The sequence below is a fragment of the Geotrypetes seraphini genome, chromosome 4 (genome assembly GCF_902459505.1).
Source record: "Geotrypetes seraphini chromosome 4, aGeoSer1.1, whole genome shotgun sequence".
NCBI lineage: Eukaryota > Metazoa > Chordata > Amphibia > Gymnophiona > Dermophiidae > Geotrypetes > Geotrypetes seraphini.
The window spans coordinates 97,213,577-97,227,276 of NC_047087.1; the positions used below are offsets into that span (position 1 = coordinate 97,213,577).

The following is a 13,700-nucleotide window of genomic DNA, read 5'->3' on the forward strand; positions in this document are numbered from 1 at the left end:
TTTCCAGGCTGGAAAACTCCATTTTTGTCCAGGAAATATTGCTAGTGGAACCTAAACTTAGAAGTGTTTAATGTGTGAAGTAACTGGGGACAAGTATCAAGTTGCTACCCTGACCCAGGACACCAGTCCAACATTTTTGCTTCAGTGGTTCAGAATTCTGTGCCCAGTTGTGGACATGAAATGTAGAGACATTTTCACACTACATTACTTAGCTCAGGTTTCTGAATGACTGGGTCAATGTGTTTAGCACCCGTTGTGAACATGGCTGGTTATATCCACATTCAAACTAGGGCAGTATGTGAAGTATAGATGGAACCAGCAGGACCAAGATAAGAATAGGGAGGGTGGACTGAGCTGCCAGAACATGCGGGTGGCCTCAGCAGCAGCTTAAATTGTCTACACATGTGGTAAAGTTATAATCTTGCTGAGAGTTGAAAATAAAGATTCTTGTCCAAAGTGGTCTGAAGTACCTGACCATAAACAAAGCACCTGGGGTGATTTTCCTTTGTCCCCATTGTCTTGTTCCTCTCCGGTCGTTTCCCCCCCCCCTCCTCCCACAGACACACACTTGTGCCCCATGTTCTTTTCCCTTGAAAACAAGCCTGCTGCCAGAAACTTGAAACATTAGAAAATAAATCAAGACCTTTGTCTTTAAATCATAGGTGTCTTTGCAAGCTTATCTTTCCTCTTATCATCTTTCTAAAGAAAACTAAGGTCTTGTGTCGTATCTGCTCACTGCAAAGTAGAAGGTGCTATAAGTGTACCTTAGGACTGAGAAACAGGAAAAAGATGACAGCCACTCAGGGGTGCATGGTGAAACATGATGTATCTTTGAAGGATATTAAGGAAACATGGACCTTAGAGTATTCTGATGCAGAGGTTGCAATAAAATCATTTAAGTAAACAGTTGAGAGACTTAAAATATTCCAAATTATCCATGTCACCCTAATATTTATGGAGAAAAATTTTTTTATTAAAAATTTTTATACTGCACATATTGACAAGCAGGTCTAAGCAGTATACAAACTTAAAATTTATAGCAAAGACCTCCATAGTTAGAACAAGAAAGAGATAAAACACGCCGACAAGAGCACACATAACCAATTGCAAACCAGCTTTCAGAGCATCTGGTTACTCAACAGTCCTGTAACCTAAGTGTAGAATGCGAGAGTGAAGAAATGAGTCAATTAATATCTTAACTCTGGTGAATGACTGTTCTCCACAAATGGAGGGGAAAGGTCATTTCATATGTGGAAGGGGAAAAAAATAATAGAACTAGAGCTAGAAGAAGAGACAGATAATGCAATGCTAACAGAAATTGGGGAAGCTAACAAATTTGGCTCGTATACCACCCAGAATACTAAAAGATACTTTCATGATTAATATTCTTTCTAGCTGGCTATCTATTAACTACACTGCAGTCACTTTGAAAACTTTTTTCAGCAATAAATGCCACTTACTACCTGATGGATCCCTTGCCTTCTGGATGGATACAATTAGTGGCCTGTGGTTTCTTACCAAGAATGTTATTGATGTATATTCTAAAGAATTGGAAAAACTGGGATAGACTGAACTATTCGTTTCCCCCCCAGTGAGAGGTTGTAAACTGAAAAAACACCATGAACATCTTCTCTCGCACCAAGCAGCATCATGGGGTAAAGACCTAGAACAATTGCTTTCGCCCACTACTTATGAGGAATTTAGGAAACGTCTGAAAACACACCTGTTCCTAAAGTATCTAGACAACTGATCCTCTCTTCTCTCTCCCCTCTATAGCGATTAACTTGTTCTATTGATCACTCTCTCCTCAAAAATGGATTTCCTGTCCTATTAACCTTCTTTCTTCCTCCCCTCTTAAAGTCAATCAATTTGTACCTTTGCTTAATCTTTGTAAACCGCATAGAACTTCACGGTATTGCGGTATATAAGCTGTTATTATTATTATTATTATTCCTTTTGGTGGGAGTCTCTCTGTCATGTTTTAAGATGGAACTTAATATGGCCATATATCAGGGACATTATAAGAAGTTTTTGAAGATTTGGGAGCCATTGACAAAATTTTGCCAAGAGTGATTGGTGATTATGCCCTTTGGTCATACACGTCCAGGGTGGGTGGGTTGGAATATATTTTTCAATTTCTCAATTTGAGTGTAGTTTTTGGATATAATTATTGGAGGGGGGGTTATATATCTTTTGTCATAGATCAGGGGTCTCAAAGTCCCTCCTTGAGAGCTGCAATCCAGTTGGGTTTTCAGGATTTCCCCAATGCATGAGATCTATGTGCATGCACTGCTTTCAAAGCATATTCATTGGGGAAATCCTGAAAACCCGACTGGATTGAGATCCCTGTCATAGATTGGAATTGTAATTATATTTAAGTGTTTTTATAGAGTTATATGATTGTATTATATTGTGCCTTACTTATGGCTTTAAAATGAATAAAGAAATAATAAAAAAAAAGAATGTTATTGATGGTAAATTGGAGACTCACCTGGGTTGGTTCCACTTGATTGGAAAAGTTCAACAATTCACCCAACACTTAAGAGAGCTTCTGGGGATGCTTTAAGTCCTGTTCATTTTAGGCCCATTTCTAACATATGATTCTTGTGAAAATTGGTTGAAAATTGTATGACTGTGTGGAGGTATCTAATGTATCGCATGCTAGGCAATCCAAGCTCTGATCATGGAAAAAATGCTCGAGTATCTGAATAAATTCATGTAAACCGTTCTGAACTCTCCTGGGAGAACGGTATAGAAAAATGAATAAATAAAATAAAATAAATATAGCACAGAAAGAACTCTTGCAGCACTTTTAGGTGAAGTATGTGGTACTTTAGATAGTGGTAACTTGTTTTGGACAGTGTCTTTGGATCATGCATCCCTATTTATTTGGTGGACCAAACCCTATGTTAACTTGTTTGAAGTCAGTGGAAATAGAGGATATAGTACTGGAATGGTTTAGATTCTTTTTAATGGATCGATTGTTTATAGTTTCATGAAGGGAGGCCAATTTAAAAAAAAAAAATGAAGGCTGAAATATGGAGTCACTCAAAGTTCAGCCTTGTTAGCTATTCTGTTTGATATTATGTTTAGTCCTTTGCTGTTTATGATTCAGAAGAATGGGAGCTGTGCATATGCTTATGCTGATATTTTGTTAGTGACTAAGCTTTCTGCCTTTACATGAGGTCTGTATGAAGACTGATCCTGATTGGCTTACAGCTCAGAGGCTGGTGTTGAAAGTATCAAAAACATTACTCGACATTATTATCCATTTTTAGTTCAGTGCTGTTGGGTTAACCAGTGGTAATAGTGGATTCATTGAAGTATCTACGTACCCTTATTGATTATCAATTTACTTTCTCAGATCAGATTTCAGTGGTGCTTAAGAAAGGATTTTTTTGTATTCAGATAGCAACAAGCTTTGAAACTTCATACCTTGATCCATGTATTGTTGATGGCTCACGTGGATTATAGGAATGTGGTGTATGCAGGAATTACAAAGACTAGTATGATGCATCTATAAACTCTGTAGAACACTGCTGCACTTTTGTTGGGGAATACCTGTCATACCGATCCATTTGACACCCCTGTATATTGGCCCCAAGAATTCCTTTCCCTACCCGCCATATAAAGCTGTCATTCATATTAGACATTAGAATTAAAGCTAAACCTTTCATCATTTAAGTGGTTGCATTTTTTTTTTAATGTTCAATGCTAAGGCTTCTTTCAATCTTATTTAAAAGAAAAGCAATATAAAAGTAAAAATGATACATGCTAATGTACCTTTTTGGTTGGAGGGGTCAAACATCAAACTAATCTACAGCCCTGCTGTCTAGTTGCTAATGCTGTGTTGGGCAAAACAGCCTTAGCCCTCCCTAGGCAGCTGTCTATGAGGTAAATAATTATAATCACCAGGCAAGAGTTTGTAAACAGAAAATGCCAGAACACATGCACAGATTGCTCTGGCTAGTGATGCAAAACTGAATTATAATTTCTGTTTTGAAAATAAGAACTGCCAGACTGGGGCAGGCTGAAGGTCCATCAAGCCCAGCATCCTATTTCTAACAGTGGCCAACCCAGCTAGATCCCAAGTAGTAAAACAGATTTTATGCTGCTTCTCCTAGGAATAAGCAATCTCAATAATGGCCTATGGACTTCTCTTATAGGAAATTATCCAAACCTTTTTTAAACCATGCTAAGCTAACTGATTTCACCACATTCTTCGGCAACAAATTCCAGAGTTTAATTACACATTGTGTGAAGAAATATTTTCTATCGTTTGTTTTAAATCTACTACTTAGTAGCTTCATCGCATGTCCCCTAGTTCCAGTATTTTTGGAAAGAGTAAACAAATGATTCACATCTACTCTTTCCACGCCACTCAATATTTCATAGACCTCTATCATATCACCCTTCACCCATCTCTTCTCCAAACTGAAAAGACCTAGCCACTTTAGCCTTTCCTCATAGGGAAGTCATCCCATCCCTTTCATCATTTTCATTGCCCTTCTAATTCCGCTATATCTTTTTTGAGATACGGTGACCAGAATTGCACACAGCATTCAAGCTGTGGCTGTGGCTGTAACGTAGATCGATATAAGGGCATTATAACTTTTTTTTTTTTCCAATCCTCTACTAATTTCTAACATTCTATTTGCTTTCTTAGCCGCTATCGCACATTGAGTCGAGAGTTTCAACTAAGTATTTTAGTATTTGTGTACCTTATTTCTTATAGGGAGACCACCTGGAGCAGGGATAGGGAACTCCGGTCCTCGAGAGCCATATTCCAGTCGGGTTTTCAGGATTTCCCCAATGAATATGCATTGAAAGCAGTGCATGCAAATAGATCTCATGCATATTCATTGGGGAAATCCTGAAAACCCGACTGAAGTACGGCTCTCGAGGACTGGAGTTCCCTACCCCTGACCTAGAGCAAGAAACTAGATGCAGTAATAAACCACATAGAGCACTATTCTGTAAATGGTGCTCTGAGATGCATGCCAATTATAGAGTTATAGATCCACATCCAGCTTTGGAACTGGTGTAAATCCCCCAACTAAAATCTGGTCTAAATCCTGGTGCATAAGATAGGCTTGGATTCACTGAATTCTATAATACTATGCACATCTTTAGTAAATGCCCCTGACCCATCCATGCTCCTCTCATAGCTATACCCCTGTTCAGTTACATGCTAAAATATTTCTGCATGAATATTTATAGAATTGCGCTTAGTAAAATGCATGTGCAAATTCTAATTGGAGCCCATTAACTGCAATAATGGGTTGTTATTACCCAATTATTGTTCATAATGGCTCATTACTCAAAATGCATGAACAACTTGGGCACATAGTTTTGAGCCCCATATATAGAATCCAGGGGATAATGTATTTGAAAATAAAATAAACACCTAAATTTGATCTCGCCCAAGCTTTTTGGATCCTAGGATGACTCATTTGTCCCCTTTCTGAAAGTAACAATTTTTACCCCATGTCAAATTGCCCAGCTATGTCTATTTGAAATTTGACCTTTCTGCTATTTTCTCTTCGGGTTCCTTTCCCTTGTCGTACAAATTCTTGCTTTATTACAGCCAGCATAACTAAACAGAAGTCCCAGTTTACTAAGCCTTTTCCCCATAGAGAGAAAATGGGAGAAATAGGCCCATAGCACTGAATATCTGGAGTTAGTTTAGCCTATGGCTGTGAGTGCCTTATAAGCTGTTTGTCACTACAGGCTGACTATTACTCCCAACATTAGCAAAATTTAAATCAGTATTATAGCTGGGTAGAGATGATATTCTTACCAGATCTTATTTGTGCACACTTTGGAGATAAATAAGATCTCTTCTTCAGGCAAAAACTTTTCATCCAAGTCTAACTGTTTGATAGGCCCACGCCAGCCATAACCCAAGAAATCAAAATTAGGCTCTGAGCCAAGGCATCAAAACTAACCCCCGCCCCCTTTAACAAAGCCACGCTAGTAGCTGCTACTGCGGTAACTGCCCCAAAGCACAAAGAGATTTAAAGGGCTTTTGCCGTGCTGCTTTGTAAAAATTAAAAATAAAAGAGTGGGGGGAGAGTGTATCACGTCCCTCATGGTGGGGTGCAGAGGGAATTTCTTGTGACCCAAACAGTGGACTGTGAATTTGAAGAACTCAAATCCTGCTCTTCAGCTAATTTTCTGTGTGAATGTATCTCTGTGACCGGATGTCAGTAATATTATGACGCTGTCTCCCCTCAGTCCCTTGAGAACTGTCAAGGAGAATAAGAACTAAATCAGTTGTCTGGGGAGAAAAAGGTGATATGCTAAAGACACTGAAATAAGTCAACGGTAATAACCAGTGTACACAAATCAAAATTTTCCAATAGAAATGAAATTCAAGCACAAAAGGTCATGTTAAGAAACTTCAAGGAGGTAAGCTCAACAGTATTGTTTAACAATATTTCTTCTCTGAAAGGCTGTTGAAGGCAAGGAACAACTTCTTAGAGGAGCCAGTAGGGTGAAAAACAAAATTAGAATTTAAAAGCACCAGGGATAAGCAAAGATGATTCCTTCTTGTGAAAGAGGAAAGCTAGTTATCAATTGAGGCCTATGGCATTGTTCCAGATATTAAAATGGGCAGAGACTAGATGAGCTTTTTGGTCCTTATCTACCATTATAAGACTAAAACATAATACTAATAGGCATTACCATATTTCCGCATAACACATATTAACATGCACTATTTACTACTGTAATGGGACCTATTTACTAATAACATGTGTTACCAGCAATAGCATAGCCACAGGAGAGCTAGGGTGTACCCATCAGCGGCACCCCCTTATTGCAGCTGGTAGATATCCCCAAGCCTAGGGTTACCATATGGCTCCAGAAAAAGGAGGTTGGATTGAGATATCCGGATTTTACTTCTACTGAAAGCAATGGAAGTAAGGAGGACAGATAGAGACATCTGGGCTTTACTTCTATTGAAAGCAATAGAAGTAAAATCCGGATGTCTCAATCCATCCTCCTTTTTCTGGAGCCATATGGTAACCCTACCCAAATCCTGCCTATCAAAGATATCTGTGAATAGAGAATGACACAGGTACGGGTACCTGCAGGGCGGGGTCAGGGACAAACTTTGTCCCCATGTCATTCTCTAAAAATTTGAGACTGGTATCAATATGTTAAAACTTAACACATCTTAGACATTTGGCAACTGAATTCAATGATTAAAAAAACTGCAGAGGCTGCTTTTGAATTTCAATGAACTACTGTTAAATGACATCATTTGTGTTTTGTCTGCTATCTGCAACATCCTTCCATCATGTGCCCAGCTGTTCAAGCATCTTATTGTTACTGCAATAGATTCATCCATCATTGCTGGCAACAAGGAACATTTCTAACATTTAATAGACACTTATTTTCTTGTTCATCCACTAAACAGTTTAGGTTTTCTTCTACACCCATGTCTGAAAGATAATCTAATTACCTTCTCAGATGATATAAAGATGTGGAGGGGCATAATCGAAAGGGACGTCTAAGTCCGTTTACGTCCATCTCGCAAGTCGTCCAAAATAAAAAACAGCCTAAGACACATTTTCGAAAGATACGTCCAAATTTTTTTTCGTTTCGAAAATCGTCTAGTTATACATCCTGCCGATCTGATCGTCCAAGCCGCTAAATCCTCTATCTTTATACCACATTTCTGTCCAACTTTCCGTCTAAGTCCAAAACGCCTAGAACAAGCCCTGTTGGATGTGGGAGGGGTCTGCAAAGTGATGGACTGCACACCCAGACATGCCATCTAAATAGTGGGGTACCTTACAGGGCACTGCTGTGAACTTCACAAAAAGGGTGCCATGTCTTCTCCTCCCTACAGCTCCCTTATAGATCATGATGAGCCCCCCAAACCACCACCAAAATCCCCTAGACCCACTTACCTACCACCCCAATAGCCCTTATGTCTGCAGGAGCCACTTATATGCCAGTACAAAAGGGTTTTGGGGGTGTACAGAGGAGTAAACATGTTTCAGTATCAATGCAGTGATTACAGGGGCTTATGGGCATGGGTCCTCCTCTCTATGGGTCCCTAACCAACCCCCAAGACAATTTAAGCTGCCTCTGGGCAGGACGACTAGGCTTTCCTATGCCAGGCGACCAGGTGATGATGGTCTGGAGGCTGAATTTTAAAGTTATGATTAAAATTTTTATGGGGGTAGGGGAGTTGGTGATCACTGGGGTAGTGTGTGGGGATCTGTTTTATGTGTTTGCAGTGCTTATCTGGTGACTTTAGGTGGGTTTTTGTGACTTAGACCATGTTCCGTCCAAGTTCCGTCTAGGGTCTGTTGTAAAACTTTCGGTTATAAATGCTGTATGACTAAGTCTAAGCCAGCCCATGTTCCGCCCAACTCCCGCCCTCAACACGCCTCCCGAAACGCCCCATTTTGCTTTGGACATTGACCGACACTATGAAGGCCTAGGTCGTTTAGAAATATGTCCAAAACCCGTTTTTATCATTGGCAGTTGGACGTTTTTGAGAAATGTTCGTCCAAGTGCCGACATAGGCTGGTTTTTGGACGTTTTTCTCTTTCGATTATGAGCCCATAAGCAACTGAATCTTTGGGAAGGTTGTACCAAAACCAGATAGAAATAGAAGGCTGTATTTGTGATTTATAAACAGTTGTACAGAATATTGTCCTTTTTTATAATTTAGTAAAAATATTTTAATATAAAATCATAATTGTTTGAGGCTTATGCAAATAAGGACAGAGTCTGCCGGATGGGGACAGAGCTCACAGAGATGGAACTTGTGAGGATGGGACAGGGACAGGGCAGGGATGGGTACAGAGCTTATGGGGAGGGGATGAGAACCCTGTGTCATTCTCTATCTGTAAAGACACCCTAACTCCCTCTAGCATAGTTCAGTTGACAGCAGCTTCAGTGAACTCTCCTCCTCCCCTCTCCCTTGACCTCAGCGCAATCTTCAACACCATTGAGCATTCCCTCATCATCATACAACTCTCTGAGATTGGCATCTGAGATGTTGCACTACGCTGGTTCATCTTTTTAAGTAACAGAGCTCAAAGTGTAATGCTGGGCTCTACCCTATCAAAATCAAAACCAATCAAATATGGGGTGTCTCAGGGAGCCCTCCTGTCCCCTCTCCTATTCAACCTCTACATTAAACCCATCCTCAATATAGCCCACAAACAACAAGTAAGGATCCATTCCTTTGCCGATGACATCCAGCTATACCTCTCTCTAGGAAAAAGATGCAACTTCCAGATTATGAAACTCCACAACTGTCTCTCTGAAATCAAGGACTGGAAGGCCACAAATAAACTGCAATTGAACGTATCAAAAACAGAACTCCATTGGATCTGCAAAGAGCATTGCACCTACACCCTTCCCTCCCTTATCTGGGAAACCACAACCTTAACTGTGAAAACCAAGCACGCAGCCTGAGAATACTTCTCGACACAAATCTTTCACTCTCTTGTCACATCTCTCAAGTAGTTTCCTCCTCATTCTACTATCTCCATCAGCTTCAAAAAAATAAGAGGCTATTTCTTGGAAACCGACCTTGCCCAACTTCTCTATGCTTTTGTTCTGTTCTGCTTGGACTACTGCAATGCACTATTCAACGGACTGACAGTAAAAAAAAATCTTGTATGCCTACAATGGGTACAAAATGTAGAGATTGGACTCCAAAAAAGCCTTCATGCTCGAGACCATGTCTCAAAAGCACCATCATCAACCCATTGGTTATCCATCACCAAACATATCTTCAAGGGCTTAGTAATAGCAAGTCCTTACACAACTTGGAAGCCAACTACATATCAGCCAAACTTGCTCCATATGCCCCAAGAGAAAACACGCCTGAGAATAGCATCTGGATGCGCCCTCCAACTCCAAACCGCCAGACGTTCCTGCTCCCACTTCATACCTACCAATTGGAACCAACTGCCCCTCCCAAATGGGTTCCTGAACTTTAGAAAAGCAATAAAAACCTACCTCTCACCATAAATAACCTCTTTGTGAGTTAACTGAAGAGAGCAACTCAATGCTACCTTAAAATGATCAGATTGTATAATAACTTTGACCCTCTGTATATGTCAAACCAAGATGACCCAAGACTACTGTACTCATGTAAATTCACAATCTGTTTGTCTACGCATTATGTATGTTGATTTATAATGATCTGATTGTACGCTGTGACCTGCTGTATATGTCAAACCAAGATGATCTAAGACTACTGTACACATATAAATTCTCAATCTGTCTGTCTATACATTATGTATGTTAACTTTGTAACCTGTGCTGAGTTCGTGGGGAGGATGGGATATAAAACAAACCAAATAAATAGTACAGGTAGACCAGTACAGTTAATACAGTGAGGTCATAGTTAGAAATACATAGTTACAAGTTCAAGTAGGTCATCGGCTCATCGTTATGTCCCAGGAATTACTCACCCATTTTGGTGGTTGGCCTACCCAAAATTTAGGATCTGGACGCCAGTGGTTGATAGCATCACCACATGCTAACACAGTAGCACTTTTTACTAAATCTAATTCATAGTCTGCACATTAAAAAGTCTGGATGAAAAGCACTTTACAATTTATAATTGCTTTAAATGTAATCACCATTATTCAGATAACTGACACTTTGGCAGGTCCTGTGTTAATTTGCATACTTTGGCAGGAAAGCTTTCATAAAGTTTGCTTCCCTCCAAGGAATTTGAGTGAATGCAAAACCTTGCTTGTAGTACAGTAGGCAAAGCCTCACAATCTATTAAGCTTCCAAATCTGCTCTGGTCTGAAAGCCCAAAGGGTAAAGGAAAAAGACATATGTCACAGTTCTGTCATAAAAAGGCAGCAGACAAAGGAGTCGGAATCAATGTAGCTTGTGTCTGATCCGGTTTCTCCCTGCTTCAGAAGTAAGTGTGATACAATGATTATTTTTTGCTTTATTATCATTGCTAGCCAACCAAGATTCATAAAAATAGTTTAATTGTATTGTGGCTGCCGATTGAATGCAGAAATATCTGACAGGTAGAAAGCATGCTGGGCTTACCTGGCTGTAACGGATTGTCTGTTAATAAAATGCAACTGCTGGGTTCACTCCAGGGACAAATCCAAGTAAAGTATAAATCGTAATGTCTTTATAAAAATCCAAAAAGCAGGGATTCCTTTTTGAAGCTATTTTGACTGAACAGGTTCAGATCTTCTACTCTGTTCTGTTAATCAAAAGAAATTTCATTTTTTAAAAATTCTTTTTGTATTGTTTTTTTGTAATCCTATGGCAAACAAGAGAGCTGCAGTCACAGACCAGTGACGGCTGCTAAGGGAAGTCAGTAAGACCTTGGCACTGCCTTGGACCAACCTCTAAATATAACCCAACCTTCTTTTAGTGTGTTCCCCTTGCTGTACACTCTGAAAGCAGATAGTCTTGTCAGAAAGCTGACCTCGTAGCTTGTCAGTATCTTCTGCAACATCAAATTGGACAAGGGTGTGGCATAATGGGATAAAATGTAGTCAGCCATCTGCTCCTGCTAAAGGAGCATTCTCTGCTAAGTAGGTATATACCGATCATGTGGTTCATACTGTTTTAGAAACTGAGAATATTTGGAGAATTGAAATGCACAATTTGAATCAGACTGTTTGAGGAAGATGCTTAGAATAGGTATTAGTGATCACATTTTGTCTTCAGCTGGAATTAGTGCTGCTAGAAAGGTAATAGTGGCCCGGTCTTTCCCATCCTCTGGAAGTGGGAATACTGTACAACAGTGGTCCCCCAACCCTGTCCTGGAGGACCACCAGGCCAATCAGGTTTTCAGGCTAGCCCTAATGCAGGGGTGCCCAATAGGTCAATCGCGATCAACCGGTAGATCGCCAAGGCAAAGTGAGTCGATCGCGGAGCCCATCCCGGGCTCCGTGATAGTCTCACTTTGTCTTGGCGATCTACCGGGCCGATCAGCCTTCCTCTCCCCAAAGTCAATTCTGCCGTCGAACAGGAAGTACTAGCCAGCCAATCACTGCCTGGCTGGACCGGAACTTCCTCTCCAACGGCAGGGAAGCAGGGAGAGCTTGGAGTGGCAGCAGCAGCTTTGGGGCCTGTTATTGGATTGCAGCGGCGGCTTGGGGGGCCTGTTCCCCGATGGCAGCGGCTTGGGGGAGGGCAGGGAGAAAGAAAGAAAGAGGGCAGGCAGAGAGACAGAAGGAAAGAAGAGAAACAGAAAAAAAGAAAGGGGGCATGAAGAGAGAAAAAAAGAAAGGGAGGCAGGGAGAGAGGAAGAAAAAGTTGGGGGAGCGAATGAGGTCTGGAGGAGAGGAAGCACACAGGCTGAAAGAAGGGAAGAAGGTTTGGATGCACAGTCAGAAGAAGAAAGTGCAACCAGAGACTCATGAAATCACCAGACAACAAAGGAAGGAAAAATGATTTTATTTTAAATGTAGTGATCAAAATGTGTCTGAATTTATATCTGCTGTCTATATTTTAAACTATGGTCCCCTTTTACTAAACCACAATAGCGATTTTTAGCGCAGGGAGCCTATGAGCTTCGAGAGCAGCGCTGGGCATTCAGCGCAGCTCCCTGCGCTAAAAACTGCTATCGTGGTTTAGTAAAAAGGGAGGAGGGTTATTTGTCTATTTTTGTATGGTTGTTACTGAGGTGACAGTGCATAGAGTCATCTGCTTTGACCTCTTTGAAAAAATCCCGGTATAGGAATGATAATTAACATTTTCTATGCGTACATTGTGCTTTGTGGTTTTTTAAAATTTTATTGTTGGTAGATCATTTTGACTTGGTCATTTTAAAAGTAGCTTGCAAGCCCAAAAAGTGTGGGCACCCCTGCCCTAATGAATATGCATGGAAGTGACAGACATGCAAATAATAATAACTTTATTCTTCTATACCGCCACAATCTTGCGACTTCTAGGCAGTTTACAATCAAGAGTGCTGGACATTCAGCGAAATACAATAAGTAGATATTCAGAGGAAATACAGAGATCAGAGACCTCAGGAGGCAATAGTATAGAAATACAATTTGCTGAGCGAAAATGTAATATGTACATTTTAGTAGGTAATGTCCGACAGGACCTGTTGGGGATAAATAGCAACGTAAAGTTATGATAAGATGAAGATAACAGATTATATTTATAACAGTGCTGTAAGTTCAGGTGGAATAGGGAGGGGGGAGGGAGAGGGAGAGCGGGTCAATTGTTTAGGTATTTCTGGAACAGGTATGTTTTTAGGCGTTTCCTGAATTCCCCGTATGTAGTGGGCGAAAGCAGTTGGTTTAGGTCTTTGCCCCATAGGACTGCTTGGTGAAAGATCAGAGGCTGGGGAAGTTTTGAAACTAAGACATGGTTTCAAGATCTATTTTTCAGTTAAAGGAGTATTCTGCTACCACTAGAACCTTCCACATTGAGTGAAGAAATATTTTCTCTAGTTAGTTTTAAATCTTCTACTTAGTAGCTGCATCGCATGCCCCCTAGTCCTAGTATTTTTGGAAAGAGTAAACAAGTAATTCACATCTACCCGTTCCACTCATAGAAACATGAAACATGACGGCAGATAAAGGCCAAATGACCCATATAGTCTCCGCTCAGTATTTTATAGATCTCTATCATATTTCCCCCTAAGCTTTCTCTTCTCCAGGCTGAAGAACCCCAGCCCATCCCTTTTATTATTTTCATTGCCCATGGAATGATAACAGGAT

At 40.4% G+C, this 13,700-nt stretch overlaps 2 protein-coding genes across 10 annotated transcripts in view; one reads left to right on the forward strand and one right to left on the reverse strand.

The window, feature by feature from the left end:
• The window catches only part of FILIP1L (filamin A interacting protein 1 like), a 410,054-nt gene extending 398,747 nt beyond the window's left edge, over nt 1-11,307 (reverse strand). Inside the window, exon 1 of the mRNA XM_033940862.1 lies at nt 11,053-11,307. The gene's annotated coding sequence lies outside the window, so the exon portion shown is untranslated. The remainder of the gene's footprint in view (nt 1-11,052) is intronic.
• CMSS1 (cms1 ribosomal small subunit homolog) overlaps nt 1-13,700 on the forward strand; it is a 556,569-nt gene that overhangs the window by 479,406 nt on the left and 63,463 nt on the right. The window contains exon 1 of one of the 9 annotated variants that reach the window (XM_033940871.1): nt 10,804-10,915. The exons of the other annotated variants lie outside the window; for them this stretch is intronic. The gene's annotated coding sequence lies outside the window, so the exon portion shown is untranslated. Of the gene's footprint in view, nt 1-10,803; nt 10,916-13,700 lie in introns of those variants that run through there. 9 annotated transcript variants of the gene reach the window in all.